This window comes from Pipistrellus kuhlii, unplaced genomic scaffold, assembly GCF_014108245.1.
Source record: "Pipistrellus kuhlii isolate mPipKuh1 unplaced genomic scaffold, mPipKuh1.p scaffold_m20_p_13, whole genome shotgun sequence".
NCBI classification, from domain to species: Eukaryota; Metazoa; Chordata; class Mammalia; order Chiroptera; family Vespertilionidae; genus Pipistrellus; species Pipistrellus kuhlii.
The window spans coordinates 21,494,432-21,520,761 of record NW_023425438.1 but is presented as its reverse complement, the minus strand read 5'-3'; the positions used below and the strand labels follow the sequence as shown (position 1 = coordinate 21,520,761).

The 26,330-nt window shown below is 44.2% G+C and overlaps 1 protein-coding gene across 7 annotated transcripts in view; it reads right to left on the bottom strand.

The window, feature by feature from the left end:
* The window catches only part of LOC123651019 (stonin-1-like), a 39,128-nt gene that overhangs the window by 11,788 nt on the left and 1,010 nt on the right, over nucleotides 1-26,330 (bottom strand). Inside the window, exon 1 of one of the 7 annotated variants that reach the window (XR_006741416.1) lies at nucleotides 11,854-12,013. The exons of 1 other annotated variant lie outside the window; for it this stretch is intronic. The gene's annotated coding sequence lies outside the window, so the exon portion shown is untranslated. Of the gene's footprint in view, nucleotides 1-7,600; nucleotides 7,709-11,761; nucleotides 12,015-13,109; nucleotides 13,251-26,330 lie in introns of those variants that run through there. 5 more of the 7 variants (XM_045580722.1, XM_045580721.1, XM_045580723.1 and 2 more) reach the window with 5 other exon arrangements.

The window sequence follows — 26,330 nt, the reverse complement described above, 5'->3', positions numbered from 1 at the left end:
ACAAATTTAAGATTGAAATCACACAGGTATCTTTTCCACCACAATAGAAGAAAGTGGAAAGCGATAGCAGAAGGAAAACTAAAAAATTCACACAAATATGTAGAAATTAAACAATACACAATGGGTCAAAGAAATAAAAAACAAAATTAGAAAATATCTTGAAACAAAAATTAAAACACAACATACCAAAACTTATGGTATACAGCAAAAGTGGTGCTAAGAGGGGAATTTATGCTGGTAAATGCTTACATTTTCTTAAAAGATCTCAAATAAACAGCCTAACTTTATAGTTCAAAGAACTAAAAGACAAACAAACAAGAGCTAAGCCCTAAGTTAGCAGGAAGGAACAAATAAAGATTAGAGCAGAAGTAAATGATATAGGCAATAGAAAATAGAAAAAATATCAACAAAACTAAGAGTCACATTTTTTTTTTTAATCAACAAAATGACAAATCTTAGCTGGACTTAAATAAAATCACAAGTGAAAGAGGAGACATTACAACTAATGTCACAGAAAAAAAATTTTTTAATTTATTGGAAGAGACTATGTGAATAATTATGGGCCAACAAATTGATTAACCCAGTAGAAATGGATAAATTCCTAGAAACATAATATCTACCAAGATTCAATGATAAAGAAATAGGAAATCTGAACTGACCTATACTATAATTAGTGAGAAGACTGAATTTTTAAGGGGTAGAGTATTGCTACCAATATGCACATTGTTGTACAACAGATCTCTCAAACTTTTTCTATTGGCATGGCTAAAACTCCATCCCCATTGAACAGCAATACCCCTTTCCCTCTCCTCCCAGCCCCTGGGAACCATCATTCTACTCTCTGCTTCTATAAATTTGTCTACATTGTGCACTGCTTAACAATGGGGATACATGCTGAGAAATTTGCCATTAGGCAGTTTCATTGTTGTGTGAACATCTTAGATTGTACTTACACAAACTTAGATGGTATAGCCTACCATACACCTAGGCTATATGGTAGAGCCTATTGCTCCTAGGCTACAAGTCTGTAGGGCATGTTAGTAACAAAACAACATGAGATTAAATCAAGCACAAGAGAAAATGGTGCAATCAAGAGTTGTGGTAAACATAAGAGGTATGAGGCTGCTGCTGGAATAACATGGTGTACTGTTTCACAATGAAAAATTTGAGAATTGTTTTTATTCACTGCAAATTTTTTTAATCACTTCAAAAAGTCTTTATTTGAATAATTGTTATGTAGCCAGACCCTGTTAGTGCTCTAGAAAATACAGAAGGAAGAGATAATTAATAATGAACTTATAACCCTCTTTCAGCCCCAAAATAAGTGATGTTTACACTTTAGAAGCATTTTCAAATTCATGGTCTCATTTATGAAAACAATCCTGAGAGATGTACATCATTATTCCCATTTCATAGCAGAGATTACTTGGGTTGAGTCATTGCCTAAAATATTCCAGCTGATTAAAAGGCAAATCTAAGATTTTTTTAAAATAACAGTTTTATTGACATACGACTCATATATAAAATTCACTCTTTAAAGAAAAAAGAAAAGACAATTCAGTGGTATTTAGGACATTCACAGAATTGTACATCACCACTACAAAAGCCCAGAACATTTTTATCACGCTCCTCCCAAATAAACTGCACCTACTCACAGTCACTCCTCATTTTCTTCCTCTCCCAGGTCCTGGAAACCACTGATCTACTTTACTTTCCTGAATTTGCCTAGAATAGACATCTCATATAAATAGAATCTCTACAACATATGGCCTTTTGTATCTGGCTTCTTTCACTTAGCATAATGTTTTTAAAGCTCATCCATGTAGTAGCACATATCAATCAGTACTTCACTCCTTTTTGTGGCTGAATAATATTTCATTGTGAGAATATCCTATATTTTGCCGAAACCAGTTTGGCTCAGTGGATAGAGTGTCGGTCTGCAGACTGAAAGGTCGCCCGGGTCTGATTCCAGTCAAGGGCATATACATTGGTTGAGGGCACATCCCCAGTGGGGGGTGTGCAAGAGGCAACTGGTCGATGTTTCTCTCTCATCGACGTTTCTAGCTATCTATCCCTCTCCCTTCCTCCCTGTAGAAAATCAATAAAATACATTTTAAAAAAAAAAGAATATCCTATATTTTGTTCACTGGTTGATGGACATTTGGTTTGTTTCTATATTTTGTTTATTATAATACTGCTAGGAGCATTTGTGAGTAAGTTTTTTATGTAATCACTAGAGGCCAAATGGGATCTGGCCTAAACGGGCAATCAGATGTCCCTCTCACAATCCAGAACTGCTAGCTCCCAACTACTCGCCTGCCAGCCTGCCTGTCTGATCACCCCCTAACTACTCCCTTGCTGGCCCGGTCACCCCTAATTACTCTCCCTTGGCAGCCTGGTCACCCCCAACTGCCCTTCCCTACTGGCCCAGTAAACCCTAACTACCATCTCTTGCCAGCCTGGTTCCCCCTAACTGCCCTCCCCTGCTGTCCCAGTCACCTCTAACTGCCCTTCCCTGCAGGCCTGGTCCCTCCCAACTGTCCTCCCCTGCTGGCCTGATAACCCACAACTGCTCTCCCCTGTTGGCCATCGTGTAGCAGCCATCTTGTGTTCACATGGGGATGGCCATCTTTGATCACATGGGGGTGGCCATCTTGTGTGTTGGAGTGACAGTCAATTTGCATATCACCTCTTTACTATATAGGACTTGTCTCAGGTATATACCTAGCTTGAAAGAACCTGAATTTGAACACAGGGCACTTCATGCAAATCTAATCCAACATACGTTATTGAAAATATTCTAATGACATCAGAGGTGAAGAGCTATACAGAACACAGTACTGCCCCTGGGGGTGGGTATAACTCAAACACTGGGCATTGCTCTGCCACTCATTCCAGATATTCAGTGATTAGACTAGAATCAGCTCTGAGTTTCTTTCCAATTCTAATACAACTCTATGGTAGTTGACATCCAGTTGATTTTTTTTTTTTTTCAAAAGGAGAAATTGTGTTACCGCTGGGATTTTTGACCAAACTTCCAAACTGACAGAAAGTAAAATTCCATAAAATCTACTAGTGTGAAAACTCAAAAACTACTGGAATAAAGGCCATGAGAAAGGCATATTTTTCTCCCTCCCACCCGCCTTCTTGCCTCCCCTTGTGGAAAATGAAGTCTCAACCAATGCAATCACTCAAGCTCAGAAAAGAGCCAACACAAAGGAAGAGCGAGGGCCCGGGGCTCAGCTGAGGACAGGGCTCGCTCAGTGTTGTCATTTGCTAAGTCCGCACATTCCTAAAGGCACAAAAACACACAGTGGAGCGGCAGCCCTGACCAGCTGGCTCTCTGGAGGGCATTTCACTGTCACTGCCCTTGGGCTGGAGTTGCCAGCAAACGAGTTCCCTTGGGGGCAGGAATAGCAGTGTTTCAAGGGACCCTGCCAGGAGCCTCAGAGGCAGGAAATCAGCAACAGTATTTAACAACCCATCCCATCTCAGCCTCTTCAGAAGGAATCCGGCCAAAATACTTCTTCAGATAGGGTAGAATATCATATAAATATTTACTTTAGTCTGGTTTATTAAAAAAAAAAAAAAATGAAAACCAAGAGAAGAAATCATTCAGCTTCAGGCTGCCTCCTATTCTGATCTATCCCGAACGTTTTGCCTCATCCATTTCTCATGGGTAGCTTCAAAATGTGGAACAGAGATATTGGTTTCTTTAGATTCATGCTTATGATGGGGAGGGAGGGGGGAATGATTTCCATAAACCAGATAGAAAAATCAATCCCATTACTTTCTAAGTGACCCCTGAACTTTGGAAAGCACACCTTGCAAAACCTCTCCTACCTTGAGTACAAAAACCTATGCAAACCATACTCTTCTCCCTCTGCAAGACTGTTCCACAGGAGGCACTCAGCAAATGTAATGTGAGCTAAGTGCAACCAATCAGAATTCTGTATGATGCCAAAGAGAGCCCAAATCTCTGTCCCTATTTAAAAGGCAGGATGAGATGCTGCTCTGGAGTGAGTGGCTAAGACTCCAGCTCCAAGGTCAAAGGCAGGTTTGTTTTCCTGTTGTGCTCCTCATTCTCCTCTTCTCTATCCCTCTTGCTGCCCTTCATTATCAATCCTTTCTATACTCATTTCCATTTCTTTCCTTTTACCCCTTCCCTCTCTATGGCCTCATCTTTCTTGTCTAGTCTCAAAGCAGCAACCAGACAGCTTTCCCAAAGTCAACAACTAGAATAGATTCTATTCAGTGCTTTCCTTCCCTCCTAACCCACTCCTACCACCCGCAACAGGGAAGGGGGCCACATCGGAATCTAGAGATACAGAATGTGTCTTCTTTTAGTCATCTGCACATTCATCCCATCTACTTCAAGGCATAGATTTTTGAAAACACTGGAGCAGTAGCGTCCATTTAACCCCAGGGATTTTCATTTGTTTTGTTTTTTCTGCCCTGTAAATTGGGTAGGATCTAAATATGCATCTGTGCCTCCCAGAGAGCCCTGAGCTCTACCATTTACAGAGCCCTTTTCCAGACAACATCTTGTTTAAATTTTATGACAATCCAGGGTGAGCCACACTATTTAAGAGCCTTCTCCAAAGTCCAGGATCCAATGAGTGCAGAGCTGGGAACCCAGGGCTCCTGGCACCAAGTCCCCAGCGGCCTTCCTCTGCAGCAAAGATTCCTCTGGTTCAACTCCCTGGCTTTTCCCTTGGATGTGGATGCCACCCCACCCTGTTTTCAGTCGATCTAGATTATCCTGCAAACTTGTAGAAGACAATTCCAGATGAAATTCAGAGACAGGGCAAGACACTAAGACTGAATGCGGGGCATAGAAAAGAAAAATGTACCATGGTAATAATTTCTAGAAATCAATTTCTAGGGAGTGTTTGCTTCCTTTTAAGACTAATTAGACGTCCTTTTTGTCTTCCTATTTTCAAAGCAGCATCAGAATACATTGAACTCAAAATTAAACTGAAAGTAAATACCCATTCTTCCTCGCACTGGGAATAACACGGAGCTAGGCAGACTGGGGTTTTCAACTTCTTACCCCATTATATGTGACAAATGGCATTTTGTTGGCGTTTTTTTAATATGTATTTTTATTGATTTCAGAGAGGAAGGGAGAGGGAGAGATAGAAACATCAACAATGAGAGTCTTTGATCGGCTGCCTATCGTACACCCCATACTGGGGATGGAGCCCACAGCCCAGGCACGTGCCCTGACTGGGAATCAACCTGTAACCTCCTTGTTCATGGGTCAATGATCAACCACTGAGCCACACTGGCCCATCCAGGTGACATTCTGAAGCTTAGCACGTTCTCTTGGATGTACCCAAAATTTTACAACCCCCAAAATATTTAGGGAAGCCTTAAAATGATAACTTACTCCCTATGCTGAATGTTGGATAAGCACAGGAGGGGCCCGGGCCACGACCAGCCATGAGAAAGGCTGCGCTTACATACAATTCCTGAATTCCAGCCCTTTCTTCCACCTAAGAGATCATACGAGAATTCTTAAAAAGCATTATGGAAATTATAATAAATTTATCCTAAATTGTCTTAAAAATGAAATCTTTCACAAATAGCAACATCTTAAATATTAATAATACTGCAAATTACTTGCAATAAGCCTTATGAATAAGTTGCAGTGGTATGAAAAAGTGGTCTCACCAAAAACAACTTGGGGATAAAAATGTTCATGTTATCGTAGAAAAAATTCATATCTTCCCTGAGAGTCAGAATGAAGCTTTTTTCAGAAAGGGATCACGTCTCATTCATTAGACCATTTTCCACAAATGTCTGACACGAGTGTGCAGCACAATACAATTTTGATTGAATCATTTTAAATGGTCTATTGGGTGCTCCATAAAATAAATCTCTATATTGCCCTCCCCAGTTCAAAGAATCACTGAATTTTAGAGTTGGGCAGAAATTGGAGGTGTTCTGTTCGATTAACTACACCAACAAACATTTATCAAGCACTCTGTGTTCATGGTATGCTAAGCGCTTGACCGCACTTAACCCTCACATCAACATCAGGTAACGATATCATCGTTTTGTAGAAGAGGAAAAGAAGGCTCAAGGAGGTTAAGCTACTTGCCGGAAGTCGCCCTTCCCAGGTAGGTAGACCTGTACTGTGACCAGGTCTGTTTGGTACCATCACCTCCAAAGGTCCCAAGAGATGTGATGCCTGACTGAGCCAGTGTCCTAACTGCCATTTCCAAGCACTTTCCACCATTCCACTCTTCACTAAGGACGAAACTCCGGGGTAGAAGCCACCATTTCCTGAAGCCAAGAACTCTCTACGCTGGAAGGATTCTGTTCTCACCTGCGAAGGCCCTACTTCTCCATTAAGCCCACCACACGTATCTGCTGCATGGACCCCCCAGGCTTGGGAAAGGCAGACTCTGGGACAGTTTTCCCCATGATGGTTCAAGAACAACAACAGCTCATTATCAAATTGGGTCAATTCCGAGACAGGCTTTTGTCACTCAGCCTGCCCTATTCCCTGCCCCTTCCTCTCTGCATCAGCCGGACAGCCCACCCTTGGGGATGAACAGTTCTTCAGACTTGCTGCCAAACAAATGCACTGATGTGCCACTCTTCGAGTGGCAATCTTGGCAGCCTAATTCCCCAAATGCTGTGTAACTCCCTGCATTGTCCTTCCTCCTGGGCCAACTCCCAACCCCCTCCATTCCCAGTTGTCCACTTCTGCTGTTCTTTGCAGTTTCCCTTTGCTTTTCTCCAGAAACCCTTCAAAGGAAGTATAAACATGAAGTTCTACCTTATCCTGCAGATTATCAACATTGAATTAAACGCACTTGGTTGTTGAATTGGCATTCCAGATTATCTGCGTCTGACGACTATGTCCCCACCTCAGCGTGTTACCTTGTGGATGAATCCAGGGTCCGGCTTCTCTGTATCTGCCAGACGCTGGGGGAGATCGATGCTAAAGGGGTGCTCAGCAGAGAGAGCTCAGGGAAGCGTCGTCACCCTCAGCAGCAGCCTCCTGACATTGCCCCCACCAGAGCTGTCACTGTTGGGCTGCCTCCTACGCAAGCATCATGAACACAGCTGGACCCCAGCAACGCCCTCGCCTTTGCAGAGGGCTGAATTTAGTCCTTTATGCCCATGACTTTGTTGCTCTATAACAATGCTGCATAATCTAGAGAAAGAATGTCTTCACGTCAGTATGTGTGTGGTTTCCTTGGCTGTCCCCCAGAGAAGGAATTCTCCCACTCTCCCCAGTGCTGGACCCCTCAACTGCCACACAGAAACGAGCCTGGAGCTGCACGTGCAAAGCCTCCCTGTTGTTTTGTTTGGTTTGAGGTCTGCAAAAGTGACCCCCCTTGTCCTTCTGCGATGGGTAGCCTGGAAACAAACCCAAAGTCAGGGAAAGCCCAGGGTGCACAACACGTCCATGAAGAATTTCCTGAAAGGTTTGCTATGAAAATATTTAAAATACCATTCCTATACATTTAGTTTCACTTAAAGGGGAAACTAAAAAAGTTTGAAACAGAAAGGAATCATAAGACAACACAAAACCCTAAGGAAAAAAAAAAAAGTAAAATGAAAATGCTTGCAGAGGTCTTACCTTAGCTCACAGGAGAAGGGCCCACTGCATGCACTGGAAATATTATTAACACATATGTTCTGCAGTCCATACAGTTAATCGCAAACATGTGTGGTATTTAGTTCAGCTCTGTGGCAGGAAATACCATTTGTAAAATATTAAACCCCGGCAAAACCTGTCCATGCCTTCCAATATCATTTGTGCTGCTTCTAGCTGAGCTCCCCAGCCCCACTCCGCCCCTGGGGTACTTAACCTCCACTTTTCCAAAAGGATGAATTTGGTTCCCAGCTATTATTTTAACCTTATTCTAATAATCTGCTTGTTTCCTAAATTTGGAGGGTAGTAGAGACAGATACCAACTCGAACTGGCTAGTCCCGAGAGATATGAACAAAGAAGAGATTGAAGGCCAGGCAGGTATTCTGACTTCAGAATCTTATTCTTCTTACCATGACAGCTTTTTGTGTGATGTTTTTATTTTTTTGTTTGTTTGTTTTTGTTTTGTTTTGTTTTTTCAGCTAAATAAGTAAGAATGCATTGGCCACAGCAAAAGCACATTTAGGTGGGAAGTTTCTTAAAGCTGGGGACAGTGAAACAAGGAAGGGCTTAGCATAGAAGAAGCAACAAGAGAGCCTAGGTTGGGCTGCTTTAGCTCACTGGGGAGTCAGAGAAAAAGGGAGCCTCGGAGACATGGTCAGGGGATTCGTCCAGGAGGAGTTGCCGCCGCCCATTGCTCCCCTGGTTGCAAATCTCCTGGGTCCCTTGGAGTTTAGAGGTGGCGTGCCTGAGGGAGGAGGAATGGCATGGGTGTGCTGAGGGAGAGTGCACCACCATGACAGCTGTTGTTTTTTAAAGATATTTTTATTGCTTTCAGAGAAGGGAGAGGTAGAAACATCAATGATGAGAGAGAATCATTGATTGGCTGCCTCCTGCATGCCCCTCACTGGGGATAGAGCCTGCAACCCGAGCATGTGCCCTGACCAGGAATTGAACCACAATGTCCTGGTTTATAAGTTGACGCATAACCATTGAGGCAGACTGGCTGAGCACCACCATGACAGTCTTATGGAGTATCAACGTTCATGTCACTGTCATAGATGCTATGGAAATTTGTTAAACAGAGATCTATAGGTCTCAGTTTCTTCATCTGTAAAATGGTGGGATGTTTCTTAAAGCTAGGGACTGACACAAGGAAGAGCTTGGCATCTTATATAAATTGTCTCATAATAGTAGTTTTCCTTCCTCTTTCTCTCCCTCTTATTTCTCCTCTCTCCCATTCCAGCCTTCCTTTCTCTGGCCAGCAAGAAAGTAAAGAGCCCAGATCCTGGAGTTGGCATTGGCATCGGGTCAACTTGTTACAAATCCTTTTCCAGAACTGTCTCCATTCTGCCTGGCACATGACCATGCCTCTACCCTGCCCTCCAGATGTGATCTGTGCCTGGATCCATACTCAGGGCTTCTCCTTGAAGACAGCATCTCCCAAAGTAGAGAAAAGTTAATAGTGTGGGGACAAGACCCAGGGCCAAGGGCATTTATGGGTCTCTTCATGGCAATCCTTCCCAAAGCCTATGGTTGACATGAAAACCTGGGCCATGCTTGTCACCCCTAACCCCGACTCAGCATCAGTCTATACCATTAGTTCTCAACTGGAGTGATTTCACTCCCAGGACACATTGACAGTATTTGGAGACATGCTTAGTGATCTCAACTGGGGGTAGGGCATGCTACTGGCCTCTAGTGGGTAGAGGCCAGGAATGCTGCTAAACATCCTACAACACACAAGATGGTCCCCACAACAAAGGATTATTCAGCCCAAAATATCTCTAACACTGAAGAGAAATCCTGCTCTCTGGTGAGGAGGTCAGTGAACTGAGTGTGCCAAGAAGGTTGTCCGTCCACATGTGTGTGTCTACTTTGTAGATAAGGAATTGGAGGCACAAGTTTGGGGATTTGCTTAAGGTGGCACACTCAAAAAAAGGTGCTGTCAGAATCGAACCCTGTCTCGGGCCCAAATCTCATGCTCTTCCTACTAAACCATAATGACTACCAGGGTGGGAATTAGAACAGGAGAGAGCTCAGACAAAGGAATATTGTAAAAGATTTGACAGGACTTGGACACCAAAAGCGATCTAGAAAACACGGGGAAGGAGGAGTCTGGCACTTAGAAAAGCAGCTAGAGTGATACCATTGTAATGACCTGGTTATTATTTAACAAGGAAGGAGTAAAGGGAAGACTAGACACTATAGACATGCGATTTATCGATTTGCTAGAAAGCTGAAATTTAACACTCTCCAAGTCTGTTCCCTGCTGACCAATGGAGTAAGGGACTGGGCCGAGGCAGCTGGACCCACGCCCAGTAAGGTCTGAAGGGGAAGGTGCTGACTTGTCAGCCACACCTGGGAATGAGTCAGTGGACAGAATAGGTGTGGCCACTGCAAAGTCTAAATATTTGAACTCCTAGACAAAGGGAGTTCACTCTCTTGACTCCTGGCCCTCTAGTTCTCTTGGGAATCTTGTCACAGGGGGCGCATTACCCTGCCTTTGCCCATGTGGCCAACAAGCCATGTGGGATCCACACAATGGGCTAATGGACTTTGCCTGATGCTGAATTGGACCCAGCTGCAACATGGAACGAGACTCTGGCCCTGCTCCTAACTTTGCCGAATCCACAGCTGCTCCTTTTCTAAGAGACTGGATTAAGGGGCATGGGCCTTTTAAACCCAAGGAACGTAACTCCAAATAGTCTTTTACCTCATCTCACTCTCCCATGGGGGGGCCTCTAAACATGCTTATTTCAGCAGCATCCCAAGAACCCCTCTCCCATGAGCAACGAGGAAATGTGGCCCACTCATTTCTCCAGTAACCATAGGAGGCAGGAAGAGGAGCAGGTCAATCACAAATTGGTCAGGTCTGAGGTCCATCCCAGTGGAAATATCTAGCAGAGAGCTAAAACACAAGACTGTACCAGGAGAGGAAACCAGAGGCCACACACATAGAGCTGGGGGGCTTTCTCCACTAGGGGAAAGGTGAATGCCGGAGAGAATAAGAGAGGCCACAGGGCACCAAAGCGAAGGACGCTATCATCTTATAGGAAGAGGAATGAAAAAGGAGAAAGTAAGTCACACAGAAAAGGCCAAGGGAAACCTAGGAGGTGCAGACACACACACACACACACACACACACACCACCGCCAAGGCAAGAAGGAGTGTTCCTATGAGCCCTTGAAGAGCTGGGGAGGGTAGAGACAGATGACCTCTGGGTTGAGTGATTAGGTCAACAGTGGTAGGGTTGGGGGCAACTTCAGCAGAAGGTGGGCATGAAGCATGGCTGCCAGTCTGGAAGCCAAGGAGCAGGGATGCTGGGGCTCATGGATGGACAGAGGCCAGGCTCAGCTGTCCATGTCTCAGCAACTCCATCCCTATACCCTCCCTCACCCTCCCTCCCCAGTTTTGGGGTTTCTGCTGCTCTGGGACTGAGTTGTTTGCTGGTCGACTGGTTTCTGGCAGCCCTAGGAACAGCCTACCGCTTTGTACCCTACCTACCTTTTGGTCTCAGGAACACAGAAGGGCCCCAGGGCTTCCCACGCTCCAAAACATCCAGCCCACCCCCACAGGGGAAGGAGGCAGACAAGTGAGCCTTCGTGCAGACTGAGGGCCTGAAACAAGGCCTGCTTTCAGGGCAGCCTTCTGGTATTTATATTGCCGTGGGTTCTCCAATGGGCAGAGCAAGGCTCTCAGAGATGGAGATGAGAAGCGGCATTATCTCCTGAGGGGCCCCCAAGGCTGCACTGGTGTGTGGCTCCGTGGTTATTAGGTGGCAGCTCCTGGATTTTGGTTCTGAATTCTTAGAGGAAACCATGAAAAAGATGAGGGATAGTTAGCTCAAGGGGCTTGGTGCAGATCACACATCTTAAATATGCAAACCTCTTTCCCCTCTGCCTCTACCTGCTGGCCCAGGGTCCCCCTGGAGATAAGCAGAAAGTCCTAGAAGGTTAAAGAACTAGAAAGATCTCTCTCTGGATTTAAATATTTAGTGAGGGGAAAACCAAAATTGGCCACTTTGCTATGAAAATGTTTCAAGTAATTTATCTTAATTACCGTGTAATTGCTTTTAGTGTTTTGAGAGGAGGCAGTAGCTAAATGGCCCAGGAAGAATAGTTAACGCTTTACAATGTGATTCCTACCCACACACTAACGGTGCTGTGTTCAGATTGGAATGGTCTGCATGAGAAGTTAAGGACCAACATCTTCCAGGAAAGTACCCCAGGACCTTCGCCTTTGGATGCTGGGCTTTGGGGAATGCCTTCCAAATGTTCTTCCATCACACACCCACTGTGCATTCATTCAGCGAAGAGTTACATTCTCTTCTAGGTGCGGGGTCCTGAGTGGAACACCATGCAAACCACAGAACCAAGACCTGAATCACTGTCCATGTGGCCGAGAAAGTAGGGTTGAAAAGTTACTATGTGTAAGCCCTGTCCTCAGCTAACTGAGCATCATGGGGCAAGTTACTTTACCTCTGTGAGCCTCAATGTCCTCATGTGTGAAACAAGGACAATAGTTAACTTTTATGAATTGTTACGGGCTGAGTTGTGTACCCCCAAAATTTAGCCCTACTGCCCAATGCCTCAGAATGTGACTGTACTTAGAGGTAGGGTCTCTAAAGAGCTGTTTAAGTTAAAGTGATGCCATTAGCCTGGCCAGTGTGATTCAGTTGGTTAGAGCATAACCCCATGTGCCAAAAGGTCACCAGTTCAATTCCCCATCAGTGGCACATGTCCAACTTGCAACTCAATCCCTGGTTGGGATGCCTGTGGGAGGCAGCCGATTGATGTTTCTCTCTCATATCAATGTTTCTCTTTCTCCCCTTCTGCCTTCCTCTCACTTTAAAAAAAAATAAAAACATCCTATCTCATAAAGAGGGGATATGCTAATTGACCATCACACCCTCACAAATATGGTGATGCCCACAGCAAATGAGGGAATATGCTAATTGACTGTCACACCCTCAAAGATGGTGGCACCCAGTCCCCTCAGCCCTGCCGGGGAAGCAGGCGCCACAACACAGTTGGACCTGCCACCAGGCGGTTCTGGCCACTCTGCATGCTTGGATCTGGAGTTCCCCAGTACCCTCAGCCCTACAGCCACCCAGGGCCATCCAAGGCTCAGGTAACCAGGGCCAGCCAAGGTTTGCACTGCTGGCAGTGGCAGCAGCAGAGTTGTGATGGGGCATCACCTTCCCCTGATCACGAGGGTGGTCGCCTCCCACCCCTGAGAGTTCCTGGACTGTGAGAGGGACGCCCACCCCCGTCCAGTGCATGAATTTTCATGTACCAGGCCTCTAGTGTTTAAAATAAAATGAGATTGTTAGTTTGAACCCTGAGCCAGTCTGACTGGTGTCATTATAAGAAGAGGTTAAGACACACAGAGAGACATCATGGAAGCAAACACACAGAGAAAATGCCATGTAAGGACATAGTGAGAAGGTGGCCATCTGCAAGACTAGGAGAGAGGCCTCAGAAGAAACCAGACCTGCCAACACCTTGATCTTGGACTTCTAGCCTCCAGAGCTGTGAGAAACACATTTCAGTTGTGTGAGTCACCCAGTCTGGTATGATGTTACTGCAGCCTGAGCAAAGTGAGGCAGGGTTCTTGCACATACTAAAGCAATATCTATAAAATGGAAGATTCAGGGGGAGATCATAAATAGAGGCTGTTGTTACTATAGAGTCCTGCTCCTCAGGTGCTTAAAACCTAGTAGAAAAGACCAGAGAAAAGAACAAATGATGGACAGATGTGCTGTCCCCTGTGCTGAAGTGCACTGGGCTGTTCAGAGAGGACAGCCCCTGCTCAGGGGCAGGGGGGCTACCTGGAAAGGGGTGACTGCTTGGGCAGAGACAGGGGGACAGCAGATGAGGCATCAGTAACCACACCCTCTGCTCATGTTCTGTGCGTCTGGGTAACATACCCATCAGTTAATACCAGCCTACGGGAACTTCTCCCACCTGGCTTCATTCCCTCCACGAAAAGAACACAAAACCCAATTACTCACGTATTAATCATCGCTAAACAGGTCTCCTCTCTGGCTGCCCAAGCTGGGCCACATGTCACAGAGACAACCTCGGGTCAGGCTCTGTGCAGATCCCAAATCTAATGCATTTTGGTTTATCCGTGGCCCGTCCTAGGCTATTGCTGACCACCAAGCTCACCTGGAAATGTCTACATCACTTTGGATACAGAGGCAGGAAGCACTAACTTACAGAGAACAAATACATATTGGCTTTGATCCTAACCATTTCTGGAGATTTCATGAATATACATACGTATAAATATTTAACAACCTGAGCAATACCAAAACTACGGAAATTTTTTTTAAAAATCAACACACCCATCTTTCCACCAGACCTTCCTACTGCTCAGAGCACACAGAGGTCCCTCTGGAGGAAGTCCCACAGCTGTGAGCCCAGCCTGGGGGCCAGGAGGCCAGTGTTTCGTTTTATTTTCTTTGGGGGGTGGGGGGTGTTCCAGTTCTCTCTGGCTCTGTGTGTTAAAAACAAGGGCCCTTTAAACTCTAACAATGCAGGTGAATTCTCCTAAGGGGGTCTGCAGAGAAGTAAGTGCCTGCTGGACTTCCCTGTTTAAACTCTTTAAGACAACTGCAACCTCAGGCAGGACATTTTCTGAAATGTCACCTTCTCCCTCCTTCCTTGAGAGCGAAGCTCTGTTTCCCACCCCTTGAATCTGGGTGGGCCTGTCACTGCTCTGATGGACACGATGTGGCCGAAGTGACACAATTCTGGGCACAGGCCTGAAGTGACCTAGAAGCTGCCATTTCCTGCTCGCCAGAGCCCTGAGCCACTGCCACCATAGCAGAAACTTAGGCTGGACACATATAGTGTGTTCCCCCAAAATAAATGTATACACACTTTAATAGCTGATAGCTGTTAAATGAAATGAAATTTATTTTAATAAACACTGCCTTTATAATTACCCGAAGTATGTGGGGGAATTTTTGGAGGAAGACTCTATATATATGAGATCCTCATAAGAAGAAGTGTATGTTAGAGATTTACTTATGTTCAATAGGTGCTTGCTGATATTTGTGGAATAAATAGACGAATATCAAGATTATAACAAGACTCACATTATAACAAGTGTCCCTCACCACACTTCAGAATCCCCCGCCAGTGTATCTTCCAGATCTTAGAAGGCCACCTCTCTCCCCAGGAGGTTAAAACCAGTTAGCCTTGTCCTACCAACCAACTTACTAAGCCTGTACACTTCCCTCCCAGCTACCCTTGCAGTCTCCCAACCTGCTGGAGCTAGCCTGACATCCAGGGTCAGAACCTGTCCCAGTATCCCTGCCCCAGCCCTGGCCCAGCTCCCATTTTCAACATGGCATAAGACTTCATCTTGGACCAACTGCCAAGTCCAGAACCCTAGGTCTCCATTTCCTTTGACACCAGATGGAAACAACTCATTCCCCTTTCCTGATTTTCCTGGAGCATAGGTCAAATAGAAGATTTGTAGACCACAAGCTAGTATATCTCAGGGCCCCCTTTACCCATGACCTTCACCTGCAAAATGAGGCTCACATGGGCTCTTCCACCTCAAAGGGCTCTGGGGAACTTGATAGAAAGTGATGGCCTTAAAACTTTCTTTGAAAAACAAGAAGCACTCCATAAATTCCTTTGCTCTCATCACTTCAGTGTGATCTCAGAGATGATCTGAGGCCTCGGACTGGCCCCTGGGTAAATTCTTTCAGCACAATGACCACACACACAGAGAAAAGCTTGATGATCTTTGTGGCTCCAGTGTTACCAGCAAATGCATGTGATCTCCCGGACAGAGGCTGGAAAGTCAGGAAGCCATGAGACTTGGCACTGCCAGTAAATTAGACACATCACTTAACCTCTGGGCATTTTTCTTCATAGGCACAATGGAGCTGACAAGCCACCCACATTCCTATTCACCAGGATACCAGGAAGGCAAAGAATTTGAAAAGAGAAAACAAGTAGAAATGTGGTATTCAGTGAGCATGGAGAATTGAGAAAGAATAGATGAAAAAAATAAAAGGGGAAAAGAAACAAATAAAAGAAAGGGAGAGCATTTGGGGTGAAATGGGAGATTCTTGAGAAGGCACAGATGGACTGCCATGGAAGTTCCCAGTACAGAAAATGCACCTCAAATTGAAACTCATTGTCTAGATTAGAAGATTTATTGCAAAGGCATCGGAAGTTCAACTCCAGCTCAGCTGGCGTGGCTCAATGGTTGAGCATTGACCTATGAACCTGGTCATGGTTCAATTCCCAGTCAGGGCACATGCCCAAATTGCAGGCTCAATTCCTAGTGTGGGGCGTGCAGGAGGCAGCTAATCAATGATTCTCACTCATCATTGATGTTTCTCTCTCTCTCTCTCTCTCTCTCTCTCTCTCTCTCTCTCTCTCTCTCTCTCTCTTCCTCTCTCCCTCCCTCCCTCCTTCCTTCCCTCCCTTCCTCTCTTAAATCAATAAAATATATATTTTTTAAAAAGAAGCAGCAGCAGCTCAATTCCAGTGGAGAAAAGTGGACAAAAAGAAAGTCTGTCCATCATCTGAGGTGGCATGAGCACATACCAGAGGAATCAAGACCTGCTGCTGTTTGCTTTTACAACCCAGCTCAGAGCAAGAGAGATGAGAAATTAATAGGTCCACTGTCTGTAAAAATTGTGTAATGTCCCTAGAGAGGCCCTGGCCCGGACACAGCCTGGCCCATGAGGTCCAATTCAGGATGCTTCACTTTAAGGGAAACCTTCAAAGACTAAAGAGTTCCTAAAGTGTAACCACATAGAAACTCCATTTCTTTAACATGACCCTTACTCCTTTCTATCCATCCACTCCCTTCCTTAATCATTATGCCAGTAGGATATCAGTTTCTGGTCAGTATCAGTCTTAAGAACTATCTGTTGGCCACAGAAACAGAGTTTGGTCAAGCTAAAGATAACATCTGGATTTCAGGTGTTTTCAGCCCTAAGCCCATAAAAGGGAAAGGACCCTACAGACCACACCCTCGTGAAACAGAACACTGCAATGGCTGACACCAGCACAAGATACAATGACCAACTACTCCCTACACTGGCCCCAAGCAATCGGTAGGGCCCAGGACCCCGGCTCCTTTAACCACCAGGATTAATGATTTTCCCCTAGAAGCCATCAGGGAGCCAGGTCTTTTAGCACTAGTTTGCCTGAGACTCCAGGCCTGGCAGCATTTCCTCAATTAATAAACCTCTGCTTTCTTTGCTGCAAACTCCTGTTTGTGTTTGATGGGACTTTGATGCACACAGATGAATGGACCCCTTTAGGCCAGTGACAAAAGGCAGGGTGGCTGAGAAGGATTCTGAAACCTGAAAGCATTTCCCTAAATAAGATTAGGGGGGGACCTGAGAAGCAGAGGCTCTCCTAGAAAAACTTTAAACATCATCTAGTCCAACCTTCCCAATTGAGGAATTCTTATACATCGCTGCTGAGGAATTAATTGTCCAGCTGCTACAGAAACACTTCCAGTAGTGGAGACCTCATTACTTTAAAAGCAAGTCCATCGCATTATCATTTAGATAGGATTATACTCTTCTCCCACCGATTAACCCCAAATCAACTTCCTCCTGGCTTCCATTTACGCTGGCGGGGGAAGGGGGGGGGGGGTCACAGACTAAGTCTAAACACCTTTCCACCTACTCATCCTTTAAACAACTGAAGCTGCCTTGATGACTTGCATTGGGTCCTCTCTCACACTCTCCTGGGAGGGGAACCATTTCCAGCTTACCCCTGAAAGCTCACTGTCCAGCTCCCTCCCAAGCTCCTTTCCCAAGGATCTGGCAAGCTTTGAGCTTGGACTGACTTGGGTCACTGACTGCTGCTCCCGCATGGCTCGGGGCATCTCGCCCTGTCTTTGCTTTCCAACTAGGTCTTGGCCTCCTGCCACCGTTTGGGAAAACTCTGGTCCATCTGTTGCTCTCGGCTTTGCTGCTGCTCTGCCCAGAGCTAGAGGGCTTGTCATGAACGTGCTCCATGATGAGGCTGAAAAATGAGTCCCACATTCGTGCCACTTAATGGAAAACAGCTGGTGGTTTGACTTTAGGCCTTCTAATAAAAATGGCATCTAGACTATTCAACAGGCATTAAATACCATTTCTAACACCTCATATGACAGATGAGGAAATAGGGGTCCAAAGAGGTAAGATGATCTCTGCAGGGAAACAGAGCTGAGAAGATGAACATGAACTCTGACCTTTGATTTTCCAGTCCACATTCTTCCTACAGTCGTTACGAGGAAGCGAGGCTGCATGGTGGCTCTCTTCTTTAGATATTTTGGAGTAAATTTTCCATAGTTTGTAGGTCTGTGCACTTATTCTTTCTTCAACTCAACAGACATTCACTAAGCGCCAACTATTTGCTTTGTAAATACACTCAGTAAGATTTAAAGTAAGCTTCCCATGGGAATCTACATCTTGGTGTGTGTGTGTGAGTACCCAGTGTGGTGTGTGTGTGTGTGTGTGTGTGTGTGTGTGTGTGTGAATTTCATGCAGGTGAACATTCACCTGACAACGATAACAGAACACCCTTAACACTAAACAACACACTGGTACAAGTGAAAAAGAGGCACAGACCATTACCAAGGCATTCTTTGTCTACCAGAGTCAATTCTCAAATGTTATGTTAACGTGATAAAGCCAAGTGGAGGGTATTGTGGCACTTCATTGAGCCAGATGCTCAATTAAGATGGGTGACAGAAATTGTGGCTGTGTCCACAACTATAGAGGAAATAAAGCTGCTGGTTCTAGTGTGAAAAGACCTCAGGAAGAGCAGGCTTCTGGGCTGAATCTTGAAGGCTGATGTGAACTGATCAGGCAGAACAGAGTGGAGAAAGGTGTGTGTGCAAAGACAGGAAGGCAGGGAGAGCCTGATTTTGCAGGTAGAGGGACCTGGCTGGAGCCGGGAGTGAACATGGGTGATACAGTGACAGAGGCACACAGGTGAGGTACAGGAGCCTTTCTGTATCATGCTAAGGAGTTTGATTTTATCGTAAAGGATACAGTGAAAGAATGTAGAGAATGTAAATAGGATCAGGTAAGAATTTTAGAAGGAAAGCTCTGGCGGGAGGATGAACTGGAAGGTGGTGAGGCCAGAGGCAGGGAAGAAACCAGGGTGGAACCTGATGCTTCCTGCCCCCACACACTGAGTTCTAAAGCCTCAGATATAAGGGGAGAAGAGATTGTTTTTCAAGCACATCTCTATGGTATGGGACAATCTCCCCAAAGCTTTGCAGAATGGCATCACCTTCATCATTCTCCACACTGACTTGATGGCACAAGCGTGATGTCCCCCAGGGCACCTCGGCCAATGGGGACGTGTAGGAGCCTCAAACAGAGGAGCCACTCAATAAGTGGTGGCTGAGTGTATGAGCCACAAATATCAAAGGAGGGTGGAGAGTAGACAAGCCCTTAACAAAATTAGGTCAGAGTCTCTGGAGCACGGATCAGTCTAAGCAAGGCAACAAGTCAGAGTCAAGAAAAACCAAAGTTGAGGAGGGGAGGGGTTAAAGACACCAGTTCTCCACAGGAACAGAGGGTTAAAGGCACAGACAGACTAGGAACCCAGTAAAGGAGCTAGCTCTGCCTCAGGAGTCCACGCGGTGCCCTTGTGAGAATCCGGGAAAGACCCTCCCTCTGGCCAGAAAACAAGCAGGCCCCGAGCAGCAGTTTACAGCAGGGTTCCCTCCCACGAATGGCCAAGCCTGTGTGCACGTGTGGAAGGGCATGTGCGAGCAGTTACGGAGGAACATTGGCGGGAGAGGGGAATGTGTGGGTGAGGAGGAGGCAGATCCTGACAAGCAAGGGCTATTTAAAGCTGAGTAAATCCCATCCCCTGTGGTACAGAGTCGTTCCTACTGGGAGTGTACGATCAAACGATGAACGATCAAGAGGATGAGGTCGGAAGCCTAAAATAACAACCCTCTTAAGGGGGAAATACACTCAGCTAGGCAAGCCGGACCCTTCTTAGCACTGAAAACATTCTGACATTGCCACCCAGTTGCCAGGAAAGCCTGATCGTACCCCTCCCCAAGATAACTTTCCTGAAAATCAAGAGCACCTGACCGCCAGCATGCTGCTTAGAAAGACTCGAACTAGGCACTTTCCCCGGAATCCAGGACCAATAAAGGAACCGACAATTTTCACAAAATTTATGAGGCTCTGCTTCCAGCCACAAACGAGCGACAGGCCTGCAGCTGCATCTCAAATGGTTCTCTTCTCAGTGGTAAAGACACGAGATTAAAGCATTTCCCTATGTTTGTGTTAACACGAAACTGAGGCCAACAAAAGCAAGGTTTGTAGCATCAATTACCATCTTCCAGGCCCTCCACACTGGCCTGGGATATGAGTTACCGTGAGCTCAGAAAAAAAAACATTCAAAGGGATGAACAGAGGCCAACGTGTCAGCCCCATCTCCGAATTTCTGGCCACGGCTGTTTTAAATTAGATCCTCAGTGCTGATTCCATGAAACTCTTGGCTTAGCTCTCCAGTGGAAAAGTTATTTTTGTGCTCCGAGCCACAGATATTTATATGGAGGCACATCCATAATTCCAATTATGTTTTGTCTTCATGATGCTCTTCTCCTCCACTTAAGAGCAATGATAGCTCTCATTATCATTTCTGGGAAGACACTTGCAAAAAGCTCTGAGCCAAGTACAGATTCCACGGGGCCCAGATAAATGACTATAAAATAGGTAGATTTTACATCTTGAGAAATCCTCAAGAAATACCTTCTGCCCACTATTCTGCCCTTCTTTGTCAATTCCCTACCCCCCCCCCTTACCTCTCATAATCGATCCTCAGAAAAACCTAGTCCCAGAAGTTATTTATTTATTCCTTCTATTCACTCTCTGGGGTCTTTGCATTTCAAATGCTATCTTCAATAACAATGAGTTTTTATTTTCTTAAAAGAAGGAGCACCAACAAATAAAGCAAAGAGCTATCTCTCGTTAAGAGCAGCATGGTTCTTAATAACAACATAGTTATTCTATAGAACTGTTGGAACAACAGTCTAGGAGGGCTACTAAGAGATGGTATAGATATAGAACCAAAATGGTGGTCCAAAAGCTTCCAGGAAATTGATCCAAGAGAAATCTAAATTGACTATCAAGAAAGCCAGAGACATGGAAGTACGGAACAGAGTGTGGAATATCCGATTGAAGGCGTGGGAGGGTGGGAGGGTAGGAGGTGATCAACCAGAGAATTTATATACATATATGCATAACCCATGGACCCAGACAATAAGATGGTGAAAGTGAGTGGGGGTAGGTTGGGGGAGAGGGGACATATGTAATACTTTCAACAATAAATATTTTAAATAAATAGCCACCATAGAAAAAAAAGAAAACATAAGGTATCAGGAAGTACACACCTATGGCCTCTTTCTAGAAGTCTCTCTGATTAGACCTTCTGAAACACAATTCTGGTTTGAAAGAAAGAGCAGGAGAGGAGAGATGTTGGGAAGAAATTAACATTTGTGAGCATTCACATATGCCAAGCATTTGGTCCATATTATTTCCTGTGATCTCACTTAATCTTGAAAACAATTTGGGGGAATAGGTTTCATTATTATTGTTTTATAGAGAAGAAAACAGCCTCAGAGATGTGAAGCAACTTGCCCAAGACCATGCGGTAGTCTGAATTTTTGTGTCTCTCCTCCACCTCCAAATTCATGTTGAAATCCTAAGCCCCACAGTAAAGGTATTAGGTCATGAGAACAGAGCCCTCATGAATGGGAGGCCACAGAGCACTAGCTCACCCTTTCCACTATGTGAGCACACAGAGAGAAGTCAGCTGTCTGCAAGATGAGGGTCCTCACCAGAGCCAATGCCAGTACCTTCATCTTGGACTTCCAATCTCCAGAACTGTGAAAAATCAACTTTTGTTGTTTATAAGCTACCCAGTCTGTGATTCTTTCTTATAGCAGCCTGAACACACTACAATAGCCACATGCCTAGTTAGTGGCAACGTTTGGATTCAAACCCAGATCTGCCTGATTCCAAAGTCCATTTCTTTTCCATATCAGAGAAGGCTGTTGTGAGGGCAGGTGGAGGCCAAGGACGATTGCTGGTTTGGTTTCCTTAAAAGAATAGAGTTTGTTGCAGGAGTCTGGAAAAGACATATGTTTGCGTAGAATTCTTTATATGTAGGATGTCCTCCCAAAATGTCTACACACACTTTGAATAATTACAAAGGCAGTGTTTATTAAAATACAATGGATTTGCAATATTGAGCTATCAGCTGTTAAAGTGTATATACATATTTTGGGGGACATCCTGTATAATAAACAGGCTTTGTTAATATCAAGCAACATTCCCAGAAATGCTGTTAGCCAGTAATAGGAAATCAACTGTTGATTTCTGCACTGTTAGAAACATGTTAACACACATGTGAGCAGAGAGAGAACATCATCTCTATGACCAAAGAGAACAGGCACTCTCCTCAAAGGCTTTTCTTTTCAACATGAATGTGAGTGAGGATACTGGTTGATCATAAGAAGGTTTAGTCTACCACAGAGAATCTAAGGACACCATTCGGGGACTGGAGCAGTGTATTTGGGAAATTCAGAACTCTTCTCAACTGAGAGCAGAAACACAAATTCATCAATAATCATTAACAAAATGAAATTGTCAAAAACCTGACACACATGCCCTTTATATGCAGTTCAGATTATCTATACATATAAAAGGCTAATATGCACAATGTCCCTTCAGGAGTTCTACCGGGAGACCAGGAGTTCGGTCGCTCGCTATGATGTGCGCTGACCAGGGAGTGGCGCAGAATGAAGGAAGGCTTCCGCCAGCAGCTGGAAGGCCCCAATTGGCCCTGATCACAGGCCAGGCCTAGAATTTTGTGCATCGGGCCTCTAGTTTTATAATAAATTGTACCAAATTCTTAAAGAATAGATAGTCTTTACCTCTTACAAACTGTTTAAGAAAAATATAGAGGCAGCTGGTCGATGTTTCTCTCTCATCGATGTTTCTAACTCTCTCTCTCCCTCTCTGTAAAAAGTCAATAAAATATATTTTTTTTTTAAATGACGAATGTCTCTGTGGGCCAGTAAATAACCAATTTGAAAATATAATAAGAAAAAATATGTAAAATATTAATAAAACTTATAGCAAATCAATACAGCAAAGGTTGTATAAGACTTTTATAGGGGAAATCACCAATAATTCACCTGAATAAAAGGAGAAGATCCAATATTATAAATGTGTCAGTTCTGCTGGAATATAAATTAAATACAATTTTAATTAAATTCCCAACAGGACCGTGTGCGCGCACGTGCGCGAACTAGACAGACTAACATTTAGATGAACTAATAAAACCCAATAAAGTCAAGAAATTCTGAAAATACATAAAAGAACTCATGCTAGCAAACAATTATTATGTGCAGGCACTTAAATGGCAGGCACTATTCTAACAGTTTGTATACATTATCCCCTCACAATTACCCTTAAAGTGGATACTATGATCTATTTTATAGATCTGGAGACAGAGAAATTAGGTAACTTGTCTAACCCAGGAGCAGTAATTGATGCAGGATGACAAGAATGTAATTCCTTCCAAGTACTGGGGAGAAAATAACTGTGAGTCCAGAATTCTACCCTCAAACTCTCATTTGTAAGAGCAAAATAGAGACATTTTCAGGAATACAAATACTTTAAAGTTTGCCAAAGACCTTTTATGAAAGATCTTCTAAATTTATGTTGACATGAAGAAAAATTAACTAGAAGGAAGGAATGGGATGTCAAAAGTAGCAGCCTCCAAAATGCATAAATAAAACAAAACTATGTAAAGTAGGTAAGAAAATTGGGACTCAATGAAAAGTAAAGTAAAAGGGGTATAACAATGTTATTATTGAAAAATAGAGACTATAAAGTTCTGTACCTATGCTAGAAGTTGGCCCCTGAGTTGGCCAAATAAGAAACGGAAACAGTCAACTAAAGGATTCCCAGCATCCACAAGACAAAACAAACAAGTTGCTCACAAAAACTTTACTTGGCACTGTGATTAGAAAAGCATTTTTCACATAGTTAAACGTCTACAAGATCTAGGATATTCGTCTGAGTATGATAATTTGGGGAAAGTGCTTGACTCTTCATTTTTTTTCAACAAGGAGGTGATTTAGATGCATCAGCCTTCCAGAGGTCATTTCCTTGTGGAAGAGAAAAGATAAAGCCTCCTTCTGAAAGTAAGTCATTTGAATGGCGAGGTGTTATAGAAAAGCCCATCCTTCTGGGATATTTAGGGGTATTTCTGGAAAAGGATGAACAAGGTGGTAACCTCTGGGGGCCTGGTTACCTGTGAGGACAAGTAGTGGTCAAGAGGTGGGCATTTGTCCCCATAGTCTTCCCCAAAATCACTCACATTGAATATTTCCACCTGCACTAAACCAGTTAATCTTGCCAATGCATGGAATCGCCCATCTAGCCAGTCTACTAAAAAAGAGTTTATCATTGCATTTTCACAGGAATAAGTATCAGGAAGCAATTAGCTTTCCTTCTTCTTCTTGTTCCATAAATCCTTGACTCCCCTACCAGGTAACACATAGATAAATGGGAGCCTGGGAACTTTCCCTGAGTCTTCCTGTCCATCACACTCCCCTGACAATGCCTAGAACAGAGTAAGCCCGTATTGACAGAGCTCTGAGGACATAATTTGCCTGAAGTATTTAAATTAAAATCCTACCTCTACCAGGACTGCTCCAGAATCCCCTGGGGTTCCTGGAGCTCAGACTGTCTGAGAAGCCTCCAAGGAATGCTGATACTTATCGGTACAACTGGCTTTCAAGGGAAGGTGAGCTTCCTCTAGCGAAGGCTGGAGCAATTCCCAAGGACTTCCAAAGAAAAGTGACAGTGGAAGGAAAAAAAAGGGGGGGGGGGGGGCGGGGAAGAGAAGTGACAGTTGAAGTTAGGAGAGATGAGAAACAGAAGCACTTTACTATTACTCAAAATATCAGTTATTAAAGCACAAAACACTCTTCCTTTTTCTATCTATTTTTCTTATAATTAAAATAATAATGATAATAATACAAGTGAGGAAGATTGTAGAAAGTAGAACTGAGATGCATTGACTTTGGCCACTGATCTGAATTCAAAATGGCTATGGTTGGCAAGTTACCCCTCTGATTCTAGCTTTTGAACCTTATATCATGAGAATATTAATAATGGCCCATACCTCAAAGAGATTTTTAATGAGATGCCCATATGTGTGTGCTTCATACTCAATAAATCTTAGCTCTTACTATTGTAAAAAACTTAGAAATGCAGGCAAGCACACACACAAAATTAAAAGCGCCTATAATCCCACCATCCATTTTGCTGCATACAACCCCAATATTCCTGGCTGTGTTTTTAAAGAGTTTACAATGCTCTCTATTTCATAGCCCGCTTTTAACATTCCCCGTGTAATTCTGTATTCTTGTACAATATTTTGAAAGGCCACATCCTTTTCCCTTGGGCTATTTTACCTCTTTATGACCCTTGCCCTCCTTCCTCTCTGCAGGCTCCATACTTCATGCATTTCCTTCTCATCTGACCGTCCAAATGACCATTCACTGCTCTCCAATTGGCTCACTGGGGTGGCAACCTTCATCTCACCATCCAGAACGCCTGCTCCTCAGGTAAAGGGCACACTGCTAGCACTCACCACATCCCCAGCGTCCAGAGCAGCCTACCTGGGTCCAGCTGCAGCAAACCCTCATGATTGATGGCAAATAAGATTCCATGGAGTGTTGGCACAAAAGCTGAACAAGGCAGAAGGGGCGTTCTCTCCAAAAAGCCTAAGGTTAATTTCTGGGGCACCAAATGCACTATTAAAAAAATCTCAGGAAGAGGAAGAAACTGAAGATTTTTATCTGAGTGCATTGTTTTTCTAAGCAGCAGGGCCAAACAAGTTCAAAATTAATGGGCTTTCTTTTTGAATGGAAGTCGCTAACAATGCGTCATTGAGACCACAGTGACACTTTAGTAATTCATACAAATGGGGAATGGTCAAATGCAAGCAGCAAGGGAAAAGGAATTCCATCCTTTTGAAAATAGAGGGATTTATTTCCAATGAAATTCATTTTTTTAAAAAAACTCTTTATTTCCAAAGAGTTTAATGTTTTGATGGGTTGTTCAGAACCTGACCTAGTATATGTGTTATACCCACACTTATCGTTTGTATAGAAATGGGAATTGCTAAAGTTCTTCAAAGATGCATTCTCCCTAAAAAATTAGAAGTTCAACTCCCCTAGGATCCCCCTCACTCCTTAGGACAGCTCTTCCTTCCTGGGTTTCGGGGGCAGCATACTCCAGCTGGGGTGCCCCTGCTGCTCCAGTTCTGAATGGGCAGAGGCTTACCATAGCAACCCCCATCAATCCCCCTCCCCTCAAAATCTCCAGATTCCAGACTAGATCTGTCCAGACTCATCTGAAAATTAACAAGCTCCTTCTGAGCACCCAGAGCACCAGGCCTTGTCATGGAAACACTGATTCAACCGTAATGAGAACCGACATAAAACCACACAAATGAACTAAACATTCTTCCACCCAATCCGAGTCAAGCTGAAGCAACAGCCTCAGGAGTGAGAGAAGGGAGGCTGCACTTTTTTGTGGTCCTGCTGCCTTGTTTTCACAACTCCTGTTAATGAGAAAGTGGGAGTAGGGGGAGCTGGGAGAGAGACACAGCTAGCAGGAGG